This window comes from Mixophyes fleayi, chromosome 5, assembly GCF_038048845.1.
Source record: "Mixophyes fleayi isolate aMixFle1 chromosome 5, aMixFle1.hap1, whole genome shotgun sequence".
NCBI classification, from domain to species: domain Eukaryota; kingdom Metazoa; phylum Chordata; class Amphibia; order Anura; family Limnodynastidae; genus Mixophyes; species Mixophyes fleayi.
This window is the reverse complement of record NC_134406.1, coordinates 138,904,482-138,916,546: the sequence shown is the minus strand read 5'-3', so window position 1 is coordinate 138,916,546 and position 12,065 is coordinate 138,904,482.

Genomic DNA, 12,065 nt, shown 5'->3' with positions numbered 1-12,065 from the left:
CCATCACAACCTTCCCTGGCAATGAATTCCATATCTTGACTGCCCTTACTGTAAAGAACCCCTTCCTTTGCTGGTTGTGAAATTTCCTCTCCTCTAACCTTAGGGGATGACCACGTGTCCTGTGTATGGTGCTTTGGGTAAAAAGTTCCCATGAAAGCTCTCTGTATTGACCCCTAATGTATTTGTACATAGTAATCATATCTCCCCTTAGACGCCTCTTTTCTAAAGTAAACATGCCTAAACTGGCTAACCTTTCCTCATAACCTAATGACTCCATACCCTTTATCAATTTTGTCGCCCTTCTCTGAACCCTTTCTAGTTCCAAATTATCTTTTTTATAGAGTGGTCCCCAGAACTGTACTGCATATTCAAGATGAGGCCTTACCAACGATTTATACAGTGGCAAAATTACACTGTCTTCCCTTGCATCTATGCCCCTTTTTATGCATGCCAATACTTTGTTTGCCCTTGCAGCTGCTGCTTGACATTGAGCACTATTGCTAAGTCTACTGTCTACGAGCACTCCCAAATCCTTTTCCATTATAGATTCTCCCAAATTAATTCCATTTAATTTATAGATTGCGTTCTTGTTTTTGATCCCTGAATGCATAACCTTACATTTATCTGTGTTAAACCTCATATTCCATTTAGCCGCCCAATCCTCCAGTTTATTTAAGTCCCTCTGTAGAGAAGCTACATCTTGCTCTGATTTTATTACCTTACACAGTTTAGTGTCATCTGCAAAAATAGAAACTTTACTCTCTAAACCATCACCAAGGTCATTAATAAATATATTAAAAAAGGAGTGGTCCCAGCACGGAACCTTGAAGTACTCCATTTAAGACCTTTGACCAATTAGAAAATGTTCCATTTATCACAACTCTTTGTTCCCTATTCTCTAACCAGTTTTTGATCCAAGTACAAATTTTGATTTCTAGACCCAGTTCCCTTATTTTGTAAACCAACCTCTTGTGTGGCACTGTATCAAAGGCCTTTGCAAAATCTAAGTAGACCACATCTACTGTCCTGCCCTGGTCTAAGTTCCCACTAACTTCCTCGTAGAAACTAATTAGATTAGTTTGACATAACCTATCCCTCACAAATCCATGTTGATTCCCACTAATAATTTTATTGCGTACCAAGTAATCCTGAATACTGTCCCTTAAAATACCTTCCAGTAGTTTCCCCACTATTGATGTCAGGCTTACAGGTCTATAATTCTCTGGTTGTGATCTCGTCCCCTTTTTAAACAACGGCACCACATCTGCTATTCGCCAATCCCTTGGTACTGAGCCTGATGAGATTGAATCTCTGAAAATTAAGAAAAGCGGTCTAGCTATTTCCGAGTTTAACTCCATAAGGACCCTTGGGTGTATGCCATCTGGACCTGGAGCTTTATTTATCTTAATATTCTTCAGTCGCCTTTGGACTTCTTCCTCTGACAACCAAGTATTAATTAATGGCATGGTTTCATTTCCATTTTTATGTATTACTCCTGCCATTTGTTCCTCTCTGGTAAATACTGAAGAAAAGAACGTGTTTAATATCTCTGCTTTTTCCTTAGTATCATTTATCAATTCACCCATCTCACTTCTTAGGGGTCCTATATTATCTTTTTTAATCCTTTTGCCATTTATATACTTAAAAAACTTTTTAGGGTTTGTCTTACTTTCTTTTGCAACGTGCCTTTCATTTTCTAATTTAGCCAATCTAATTTCCTTTTTGCATGTTTTATTACATTCCTTGTACCTATGGAAGGACTCCTCTGACCCTTCAGACTTAAACAATTTAAATGCACGCTTCTTACTTTGCATTTCTTCCCTTACCTTTTTATTTAGCCACATTGGTTTAGACTTAATTCTTTTACATTTATTTCCCATAGGAATGAACTTATACGTGTATGTTTCCAACAACATTTTAAAGACAGCCCACTTTTCTTCCGTATTTTTTCCTTCAAAGGCTTTGTCCCAGTCTATGCTCTTTATAGACTCCTTTAGCATATTAAAATTTGCCTTTTTAAAGTTTAAAGTCCTAGTTGATCCCTTATACTGTTGTTTCTGGAAACTAATTTCAAATGAGACCATATTATGATCACTGTTCCCCAAGTGCTCCTTTACTTGAATATTTGATATTACGTCTACATTGTTTGTTATTACTAGGTCCAGTATAGTCCGGTTCCTAGTTGGTTCCTCAACTAATTGGGACATGTAATGGTCTTTTAGCGTGCTCAGAAACCTATTTCCCCTAGCTGTACCGCAGGTCTCAGTACTCCAATCAATGTCCGGATAATTAAAATCCCCCATTATTAAAATTTGACCTAGTTGTGTAGCCTTTTCAATTTGCTGTAGAAGTTGGGCTTCCTCAATCGTACTAATATCTGGCGGTTTATAGCATATCCCTATCAGAAACTTCTCTGAACTTTTTCCTCCGCTGGATAATTCCACCCACAATGCCTCTATATTATCAGAAATATTCTCGTATATAACTTCCTGAATACTTGGTTTTAATTCTGGCTTAATATAAAGACATACTCCTCCTCCCCTTTTATTTACCCTATCCCTCCTGAAGAGAGAATAGCCTTCCAAGTTGACTGCCCAGTCATGTGTATCATCCCACCAGGTCTCAGTAATACCTATAATATCATACTGTTGATTCATTGCTACTAGTTCTAACTCCCACATTTTACCTGTCAGGCTTCTTGCATTTGCAAGCATACACTTTAGTCTATTGCCTCCCTTAGGTATTTCTTTTTGCTTTAAAAAGGGCCGCTCCTTATCGGCTATGCTTCCCTTTCCCCCCTCTCCACCCCCTTTACTCTTGTTAAATTCCTCCTTACTACTCTCAATGTCTATCCCATAAATACTTGCTTGCCCCTCTCCCCTGGAGCCTAGTTTAAAATCTCCTCCAACCTTCTAACCATCCTCTCCCCTAGCACTGCAGCCCCCTCCTCATTCAGGTGCAATCCATCACGACAATAAAGATGGCAACTGACCGAGAAATCAGCCCAGTGCTCTAAGAATCCAAAACCCTCCTTCCTACACCAATCTTTTAGCCACGCATTAACCTCCCTAATCTCCCGCTGCCTCCCTGGACTAGCGCGTGGCACAGGTAATATTTCCGAAAATACTACCTTGGATGTCCTTGCCTTAAGTTTGCGACCTATGTCCCTGAAATCCTTCTTTAGGACACCCCTTCTTCCTCTAACTCGGTCATTGATGCCAACATGCACCAAAACCGCTGGGTCATTCCCAAACCCCATTGGTTTGAAATTTATGGCACTGACCCAAATTAGACCAGATTGGAGGGGGGGGTGATTATATCAAAAAGTTGAACAAAGAGGAAATGAAATGGATGTTCAAATTGCAGACTTTGGCCCCTAGGGGGATGAACATAGATTTCGAAATTAATTCATTACTGTAGGACAAAAAGAGTAGATGATCTGGTTTTATTAAGATGGAATTTAATATAAGTTTATTTTATCCTCACTGTTGTCCATATTATGTTGAAGCATGTTAGAGTAATTTGTCAGAGCAACAAGACCTTGTAATAATGGTTGTTGTTACTATTTAATATATTGTTAAGATATACCAATTATAATCTAACCTATTGAAATAAGGTATCAAAAGAATACACATTTTCTATGAAGACATTACAAGATACATATTTGGGTATCGGTCAATTAATATGGATTTACACCTATATGTGTCTTAAAGAAACTGACATGCTCATTTAAATTTGTGATTGGTATATTGTGTGTGTGTTTTTACATATATATATGTTTCCTTATACATAATTTTATTATATATGTTTTCCATATACATAATTTTATTATAACTGCAGTTATATGAGATATTGTTATTATTTAATACTGCAAAAATATTGTTTTTATTTTTTATTTCATATTCCATTGATTTTATTGAATTGTCTTATTTAGATATTTAACAACTGCTATAAGGCTGTATCAGTAGATGATAGGAATGCTCACAGAACTGAGTACACAAGGAGTTAATTTTAGCAATCTAGGATTGGTTTTAATTAACCAACCAAATTGACACAATCAATATATAAAGCACCTTAATTATGGCTTTACTCACTCTTGATAAAGTTCCCTATGGGAACGAAACGCGTAGAGGAGTACTAGGAACATCGTGACCAAAACCTCAGTGTAAGTGCTGATGTAATTTGTATGTCACAATAAAGTTTTTTGTATTGATCCATTGCTTTGGTCTTCCTTGGTTGCCGTGCACGCTTTGGAAAGGCACTGTTGGTGGTTGTGATTATATAGTGTCCAACGCTGGAGGATCTATTACCATATACGAACTACATTACCCAGCATTACTCACGATCCTTGGATTGGACACGGAGACCATCAGCAGCGCTCACCACCGGGAGGTTGAATTTCTATCCAGGAACACAGCTCGCCCAAACGGATGATACATCTCCACGGAACTTGGAAGACTGATTTATTGTGTGGCACAACACTGTCTTCTAGACTTTAGTCTATAACGGTACAATTTATTATCTGGTTCATGCTTCTTTCAGCTTTTATTCCACATTTAATTCAAACATTGTACTAGATCACCCCAAAGGGGTAATTGCTGCATGTTAGCAAGTGCATGGGTGTAACTAAGGTCCACCCAGTGCACGTTTTCATTGATATATGTTAATTGATATGCAGTTTGTATATGTGGAGTTATATGTTCTATCACTGAAGCGCTATAGGATTTTAATACAGGACTAATATTGGGCTCTTGGGAGAGAGTCTCTCTATGTGCTGCTTGTGATAGGGTGTGTGTTTTTATTTCTGGATTTGAGCGCTTGTTCCCATTATATATATATATATATATATATATATATATATCAACCTGAGAGGACACGGTCCAATATTAATTAATATTTATGGTCCCCAATCTAAGTTTGAGAGGAAGTGTATTTTCGGTGAGATCAAGCCTTATCTTATTTTGGCCTGGCAGATAGTCTTTGGGGTGATTTTAACACCATCATTAGGACTAAAGACAGGGGAGGTTCAAGGACTTCTCTGGACTATGATTCCTTTTTTTAGCTAGTATGGTCAGGCATGCAGGTCTGGTAGATGTGCACATTCGACACTTCCCAGACCTCACGGGTTTCACTTATTATAGAGGTAGCTGGAGGTCTAGGATAAACAGGTTTTTTGTTAAGGAGAACTCGAAAACCTTGGCTCCAAAGCAAACGCTGGTAGAGTTCTCCGATCACGTTTACCTCTATCTTTAAATACTTTGGAGACCCTTTAGAAGGGCAGGGGCCTTTAGCGCCTGAATTCTAAACTCCTAGGGGAGGAGGAGGTAACACTTTTGGAGGCTGGATGGAGTAGGTCAGAGTGGTGGGAGATGCTTAAAAAAAGGACCCGGGTTTTTTTCTGCGACCTAGTAGCCAATAATAACTTGTTAAGAGAGAATACCTGTTCAGCATTGAGAAGGAAACTTGGATTCTTGATTCCTGAACAGGGAGATAGTGGGGAGATCTCCCGAATGAAGGCTCAGGTGAGAGAGGTGCAATATGACCGGTATGCTTCTTTGATTCTGGAGAGGGATTATGGAATGTACCACTCACCCGAACCTTACCAGAGCTGTAAGAACTTGGTAGATATGAAGGAGGTGAGAGGTCTGTACGATGCTGGGGGTGTTCTCAGGGAGGATAGGGAGAGCATCCTTGGTGTTGTGCAGTCCTTTTACTCCGCTCCTTTATCTGAGAAATCACTATGACAGAGAAAAGATGGACCATTTTCTGTGGAAGAGTCCTGACCTTGGAGATCTGAGCAGTTCACTTGAGTCTTTGGGTGATGAGATATTGGTAGATGAGGTCAGAATGGCGAAAGACGGTCTGTCTATTAAGACATATCCAGGCCCGGATGGTTTAAACTCCGAGTTCTTTAAAACCTTTGGAGACATTCTGGCCCCATGCCTTGTGGAGATCTTTAATGAGAGCCTGGAGAGAGGTTTATTACCTCCCTCCATGAGGGTTTCTGCCCTTATCCTGTTATCCAAGGAGAAGGATCAGTCGCGCATTGAGAATTGGCGTGCCATCGCCCTTCTCAATGCCGACAGAAAGATTTTGGCAAAGGTGCTTTTTAACAGACTGATGCAGATTTCTAGTCAATTACTTTCTCCCTAACAGCATTGCACACTGAAGGGCTGAAGTACCTTCAGTGCTGTCCTGGAGGCTAGTGAGCGGTGTCGTGCTGAGAAGTGGGGAAAGTATCTCTTAGCCATTGATCAGTCCAAAGCCTTTGACAGGGTAGATCACAAGTACCTTTGGGCTCTACTTCTGAGGTATGGTCTTCCAGCTCGTATGGTGAATTGGCTTTGTACCATTTATAAGCAGGCCGAGAGCTTCCCTCTTGTGAATAGTTCGGTGGGCTCGTCCTTTATGGTTGATTCTGGAGTAAGACAAGGTTATTCCCTGAGCCCTCTCCTATATGTGCTTGCAATTGATCCTCTTATCCGGAGGATAGAAGTCAGCTCGATAGGAGGGGTGCTGTTGGTTCCGGAACATTCTTTGAAGATAGTGGCCTACGCAATGTCACTGCTGTCTTGTCGAGTCCTGCAGAAGCAATAGAGGTGGCAACTCTGGTCTGCAGTTACTCCAAGGCCAGTGGCACAAAAGTAAACCAGGAATAGAGCAAAGCTTTCTGGATGGGGGAGGAAGGTTGCCAGTTCAACCTTACAGACAGCCTTCCCCGGGCTAGCAATAAGATCAAAATCTTAGGTATCCAATTTGGCCCTGGCAATTACGCCAAGCAAAACTGGGAGTTACGGCTGGAGGAAGTTTCCCGGACGGTAGAGAGGTAGAAACTTTCTTTCAGGGAAAGGGTTGACCTTGTGAAGACTTTTCTGATCCCGGTATTTGTGTACATGAGTTATGTGTGCCTTTTGCCACAATCTTTATAGTATAGGGCAGGGGTAGGCAACATGCGGCTCCCAGCTGGTTATCTACTGGCAAAGCATTCTCTGACTTGTAGTTTCACAACACCTGGAGAGCCGCAGGTTGCCTACCTCTGGTCTAGGGTTGATGCAGTTTTCTTCCAATTACTTTGGGGGAATAAGCTGAACCTGAGCAGATGGGCTGTGACCTACATATTGAGGGGGGAGGGATGTGTGGGGATGATCAACCCAGTTCTGTTCTTTCTTACAACTTTTTTAAAGTTACATCTTGGTAGTCTCTTTCTTGAGACTCCCCCTCAATGAATGGGTGGCTTCAAGGCTTGGGTGCATCCCTTTCTTAATGTCTGGACGGAGGGAGGCGCGGTTAGGAGCTTTCGAGTTTGTCATGGGTATCTCCCGGCCTATGTGTTCCTGGGATTGAAGGTGGCAAGGGGCCTGGAGGCAGAGGAGGTTAGGAGCTCTTCTAGAAGTGAGTTGGAGAAGAGAGTTCTGCGTTCTCACTTCTGGGTTGAGCTGTCACTGAGGCACTGCCCAAGTGATGTGTGCTCGAGGGGCCTGTCCTTGGTGAACTCCAGGCGGGTCCCTTTGAAGTACTGGGACATTGCTTGGCTCTTTCATGGGAAGCTCTATGTGAGAGGGAACCTGAAATATAGGAGTGCTGATGATCGTGGCTGCCCACAGGAGGAGTGTCCAGGGGAGGAGAACATGGACCATATCTTGATCAGGTGCCCCTTTAATGTTTAGGTTTACAACAGTTTCTAGGACCTTGGGGATCCCTTGCCTTTCGGGGCTGAGTTACCCTGAATGGGTTTAATGGATTAAACGTTTCGCTAAAATACTAGCCAATAGATTGGATCCTGTTCTCCCCTCACTGGTCCACCCCAATCAAGTGGGACTTGTTCCGGAAAGACAAGCCTCAGATAACACCAAAAGAATAATAGATCTAATTCACTTGGCTAATCACACATGTCTCCCTGCTTTGGATGCTGAAAAAGCTTTTGATAGAGTGGCCTGGCCCTTCATGCAGCAAACCCTGGTGAGCATGAGGATCAAGGGAGCTTTTTGTAAGGGAATCTCCACAATATACCATAACCCCACAGCTTCGGTCCTGTCTAATGGTCTTACCTCCTCTCCCTTTAATACAAATAATGGCACTCGCCAGGGTTGTCCTTTATCCCCCCTACTCTTCGCCCTTATTATGGAACCCTTGGCAGTCAGGATTAAGAATAATCCAGACATCACAGGCATCCCTACGAGTACTAGAGACCATAAGATAAGCCTTATATGCTGATGATGTTATACTTGCGCTCTCTAGACCGCACATTTCCCTACCCATCCTTTTTATAGCTCTCTCTCGAACTATAAAATAAATGCTGACAAATCGGAAATCTTAGACTTATACACACCTCAACACATTACCCAATCTCTTAAGGCTAAGTTTAATTTTAGATGGCAACATAGCAAGATTAAATATTTGGGAATCTAACTAAAAATTATTCCTCTTTATACGCAGCTAATTTTCCCAGACTCATTAACACAATTAGGAATGATCTAACCCAGTGGTTCCCAAACTTTTGCAGTTCGCGGCACCCTTAGAGTCTCCAAATTTTTTCAAGGCACCCCTCCAAAATAATTATTGAGCAGTCCTGTTTTAGAAGTAGTTGGGTCAAAAAATTGTAATAAGTATATAGGTCAGGACAGAAATACTTATTTAGTTGTATGCAAAAATGCCCCCTCTGCATCCAGAAACTCTGCCCTCAGGCACTCTGCCCCCTCTGCATCCAGACACACTGCCCGCTCTGCATCCAGACACACTGCCCTCTCTCACACTGCCCCCTCTGCCCTCTGTCACGCTGCCCCCCCTCCTCTGCTCTGTCACGCTGTCCACCCTCCTCTGCCCTCTCACAATGTCCCCCTCCTCTGCACTCTCACGCTGTGTCCCCCTCCACTGCCCCTCTCACGCTGTGTCCCCCTCCTCTGCTCTCTGTCCCCCTCTTCTGCTCTCTGTCCCCCTCCTCTGCCCCGCTGTCCCCATCCTCTGCCCCGCTGTCACCATCCTCTGCCATCTGTCTCCCTCCTCTGCCCTCTGTCCCCCTCCTCTGCCATCTCTCCTCCTCCTCTGCCATCTGTCACCATTCTCTGCTCTATCACCATCCTCTGCTCTGTCACCATCCTCTGCCATCTGTCCCCCTCTTCTGCCCTCTGTCACCATCCTCTGCTCTCTGTCACCATCCTCTGCTCTCTGTCACCCTCCTCTGCCCTTTGTCCCCTCCTCTGCCATCTCTCCTCCTCCTCTGCCATCTGTCACCATCCTCTGCTGTCACCATCCTCTGCCCCGCTGTCCCCCTCCTCTGCCATCTCTCCTCCTCCTCTGCCATCTGTCACCATCCTCTGCTCTGTCACCATCCTCTGCTCTCTGTCACCATCCTCCTCCCCGCTGTCCCCCTCCTCCTCCCCGCTGTCCCCCTCCTCTGCTCTCTGTCACCATCCTCTGCCCCGCTGTCCCCCTCCTCTGCCCTCTGTCCCCCTCCTCTGCCATCTCTCCTCCTCCTCTGCCATCTCTTCTCCTCCTCTGCCATCTGTCACCATCCTCTGCTCTCTGTCACCATCCTCTGCTCTCTGTCACCATCCTCCTCCCCACTGTCCCCCTCCTCTGCTCTCTGTCACCATCCTCTGCCCCGCTGTCCCCCTCCTCTGCCCTCTGTCCCCCTCCTCTTCCATCTCTCCTCCTCCTCTGCCATCTCTCCTCCTCCTCTGCCATCTGTCACCATTCTCTGCTCTCTGTCACCATCCTCTGCCATCTGTTCCCCTCCTCTGCCCTCTCTCCCCCTCCTCTGCCATCTCTCCTCCTCCTCTGCCATCTGTCACCATCCTCTGCTCTCTGTCACCATCCTCTGCTCTCTGTCACCATCCTCTGCCATCTCTCCTCCTCCTATGCCATCTGTCACCATCCCCTGCTCTCTGTCCCCCTCCTCTGCCCTCTGTCCCCCTCCTCTGCCATCTCTCCTCCTCCTCTGCCATCTGTCCCCCTCCTCTGCTCTCTGTCCCTCTCACTCTGCCCCGCGCCAGCCATAAAAAAAACAAAAAAACACAGAAACTTACCAATCCATCGGGCGCTGGGACCCAGCACCCTCCTCTCTCTTGTTACTGACGTTGATATTCAGTGACAGCTGCGGGAGTCAGGAGGCTGCTGGGTCCCGGCGCCCGACGGATTGGTAAGTTTCTGTGTTTTTTTTTTTTTTATGGCTGGCCCGCGGCACCCCAATGACAGCGCCGCGGCACCCCTGGGAGCCGCGGCGCACAGTTTGGGAACCGCCGATCTAACCCAATGGAGTAAATTTCACATTTCATGGATTGGCCGTATGGCCTCTGTCAAAATTAATGTTCTACCCAGATTATTGTACTTATGGCAGACTCTTCCAATTCCAATTCCTTTACATATTCTCAAGCATCTGCAGCAGATGATTTCCAAATTTGTATGGGCAGGATGGAAGCCTAGGGTACAAATGTGTATTCTTTTTAAGCACCAGACTGCTGGAGGTCTAGGTCTCCCAAACAAATTAAAGTATTATCAAACTATACATATGTCTCAATGTATTCTCTGGCACTCCCCTCCTCATAATAGAGTGTGGACTCACATTGAATCAGATATACTATAGTTATACTCCCCATACTCCTTGCTTTGGATCTCATTCCAACATAGGACACGACGCCTAGCCCAGTTACCCTCAGCCCGTTTTTCTGTTTCAATCTGGGACCAAATGACTAGATCCTATAAAATGTTATCTGAGTATCCGCTTCTTGTCCCGCACTGGAACAATAAAAGATTTGACCAAGGCCTAGATCACAAAGCATTTCATCACTGGACCTCTCACAATCTGCTTTTTGCTTGGGATCTGGCCCCAATGAGGGTCTTTCCTAGCTTTTCAGAATTACAGGATAGACTAGGTTTTCCGCGGAATTTTTTCTATCAATATCTTCACTTTCATGCATCCCTAAAAACTCCTCCCCCTTCGGATCAATGCTCGGCCTTAGAGTCTCTATGTCAGTGTTGGCTAACCTGTGACACTCCAGGTGTTGTGAAACTACAAGTCCCAGCATGCTCTGCCATTATATAGCAGCTTATTGCTGGAAGGGTATGCTGGGACTTGTAGTTTCACAACACCCGGAGTGTCACAGGTTAGTCAACACTGCTCTATGTCGTTCATCTACCACTACTAGAGGCTTAATATCCACTATTTTCCAGCTAATAACTTTAATCAGCCGGATAAAGATCCGCACGAGTTTGCCTGGGAGCGGACACCGGGAGGACTCTGACACCAAAAGAATGGTCAAAGATTAGAATTAATGTAGCTAAGACATCAATTTCGGTGAAAATAAAGGAAAATTCATGTAAGATTTACTATAGATGGTATTTAGTCCCCTCCCGTCTACATACTATGTTTCCTGCTTCCAGTGATTGATGTTGGAGAGGTCGTGGACTGCGAGGTACCCGGTTGCACGTTTGGTGGAGTTACCCTAGAATACAACTTTACAGGCTGCAAATTTATAAGCTGATTGAATCTGTTACACAGGTTAAAATGCCTGATTCCCCTCTTTACTCCCTTTTCCCAGACGGCACCCTGACGTCACCCGACATGTACAAAAACTCATTGGTCATATGGTAAATGCAGCTAAATGTTTGTTTGCTGCTCACTGTAAACCCCCCCCCCCCCCCCCCCCCCTCGCTATCAGCTACCATTAGCAAAATCTGGTCAATTTACAGAATGGAAAGCATTACAGCTGTTCTCCAGAGAATTTCCAAAACACATGGTCTCCTTGGACAAGCCATTTCAATGCTGAACCCCCATTAACAACCGTTTGACACTTCCCCGCTCCCATACACTATATTTCTTATAGGCTTGCAATGTCTTATACTTTTAAATGTTAGTCATAGACAGCTTGATTACACCTCCTCATAGCTATGTATATCACTAGTTTTCTTCTTTACCACCCGATACATGGAATATTAGGGCAGCACGGTGGCTAAGTGGTTAGCACTTCTGCCTCACAGCGTTGGGGTCTTGAGTTCAATTCCTGACTATGGTCTTATCTGTGTGGAGTTTGTATATTCTCCCCGTGTTTGCGTGGGTTTCCTCCGGG